This window comes from Diuraphis noxia, unplaced genomic scaffold, assembly GCF_037042655.1.
Source record: "Diuraphis noxia isolate RWA-SAM2 unplaced genomic scaffold, SU_Dnox_SAM2 contig0004, whole genome shotgun sequence".
Classification (NCBI taxonomy): Eukaryota; Metazoa; Arthropoda; class Insecta; order Hemiptera; family Aphididae; genus Diuraphis; species Diuraphis noxia.
In genome coordinates this window covers 60,488,046-60,490,683 of record NW_028301714.1, presented here as the reverse complement: position 1 = coordinate 60,490,683, position 2,638 = coordinate 60,488,046, and positions in this window count along the sequence as shown.

The following is a 2,638-nucleotide window of genomic DNA, read 5'->3' as shown; positions in this document are numbered from 1 at the left end:
TGTTATAAAATATACTGTTATAGGTACTTATAATTATAATATTATAATGTTTAAACTTAACAATCTTTAAAACAATGATTATTTTATACAGATTTTGAGTGGAGTTAAGTTTTTATATATGGTTTATGCAAGAAAAATTGTTAGTTTATTAATAATTTATTCTAATACAAATACCAGTATACCGAGGGATATAATTTATTTGAACAGCCCCAAGTACAGCAATAATAAACCATAGTAATAAGTAGGTTTATACTTAAAAAATATTAATAACAACTGTACTTACTGTAAGTTATAAAATAAGAAACAGTATGCTTAATATGTAATATTAAATATTACATATTAAGCATACTGTTTTTGCAAATTTTGCTCGTATATAATTACAAAATAATAACATAATACAAGTATTTTATTATTATTATTATTAAGATTCATCAAGTTGTTTATGCGTTTGAGATGCTAAATAGTTATAAATAGCTCGCGATTAACATATTGTTCTATGTAATTACATGCAAATGCAATACCTAAAAAAATATAATATTAAAATATAAAATTATTTTTACAAATAATAAAATGTTCCAAATTTTAGCTCCAACCAAATAGTTCCAGATAAATATAATTCGGAAAAAATTTTCTTAAGTCCCAACAAAATTTAAAATATTATATAGCCCTCCAAAATAGTATCTTATCACTTATCATATCAGTTAAATTTGTAAACAGTCACCTCTTAGATAACTATTGGCGGCCATTTTGTTGGAGACATTATTTTATACGTATTTACTATAGAAGTCGGCTATCTAGTATTTTTATATATCTGTGAGCGTAATACTCCTAGAAAATATCAACGACCATATATAGTGTCCGATTTAGTTCAATAAATATACAATATACCTATTTATTGAACAAAAAAAATTATAAATTCGAACATGTTTTTCTTAAAATTTATTACTGTATAATTTAAAATAAATACAATTTATTTAAAGTCTATGTTATTTTGTATGAGTATCTTGGACCTAACATAATTTATTATTTACAATTTTAAAATTAACTTCAATTATGTGATGTAAGTAAATAATTTATGATACGACACACAATTTAATTTATAATTCAGTTGTGATTGCGCAGTCGTGCAGTAAGGTGTTATGTGAAACTCTAAACTTCTCAATTGTCTTATCTCTTATAAATTAATTTTCCTTACTTCAAATTTAATCACTAAAATGTCGTTAAGTAATACTGAAATTTGTTACAAATGTGATCTTAGATTTGGCGATCTTGACTATCCTATCAAATGTGATGGCTGTAAATTATCTACTCATAATAAGTGTATATAGTGTAATATATAGTAATAATATAATATAGGTATGTAATATATTATATAGTGTAATCGTAATTTGAAATTCTTTTGTGAAACCTGCAACAATGGTTTACGTGATATCCCTGAATTGAAGTTATTAATTAACTGATTGATAACTGAAGTCAATGATCTTAAAATTAAAAAAAAACATTATTAATACATCAAATAATTCTGAAGAGTTCTTAATTAACGAAATCGTCAATACCCAAACGCCTCCCGTCTATTGTTTACTTTTCCCAAACGGCTCCCGTCGAAAAAGGTTTTAAGAACAGGCCAATTCCAAAAACGGCTCCCGACGAAAAAAGGGGTAGAACACGATTCCGTACGGAATACGGTAAAAATAAAGGGATGTAGATTCCATTTGGGTCAAAGTTGGTGGCGGAAGATTCAGTCAGTTGGACTTGCATTAGAATTTAGAAACAAAGATTCTGAAACAGGAAAATCTCTAAAATATTTATTTGGCCTTCCTTACCTACCACCGTCAGAAGTATTGAACTGTTTTACAGATGATTTAATGGCTATCAAACCGATAGACGATAAAGTGGACAAAGTGTTCGACTATATTTTTGAATATTATATGATGTCAGATAGTCGTTTTCCTCCTGAAAATTTGGGCTGAATGTTCATCTTCCCTTGCTTTGACCACAAATGGCTGTGAATCGTTCCACAGCAGATTCAACAACGAATTCAATTCTGCTCATCCTAATCAAGGTTATTGACATAGTAACCGAAATACAATCCGAAACACAAATTAAAGCTTAAGCGATGTACACTATATTTTGCTAGGTTAGGTTAGGTTAGGGTATGCTGCTAATATTTGGAAAAAATATTTTATCACACCAATAGTGATAATTGATCAATTTTCCCTAGAGCTCTCTCATTATGTAATGTTATAGCCGATCAGATAGATTTCTTCTTTATGTCACGTGATTTATTCAAACAAAATGTATACTTAGGTTTAAATCTAGCAATAAATTAAATACCATGGTTATTATTATTAAGATTAAGACAAATATTAAAGTTGAAATGTGTTACCTGTTAACCAAATCGTATATTGTTAAATGTTATGGATTACTTCATGTCGTGTATTATCAGTTAATTATTATTACTATTTTGTTTTATTGTATTCATACTCATATTTTACTTTTCCTAATTATTGTTAACTCTTATATTGTAACATTTGTAACTTAGTGTCATATTTAAACTTTATATACTTTCTGTACTATTAATACCAAAGGGTACCTACTCGTTTATAATGTATAAATAAATAAATAAAATTACAACCTA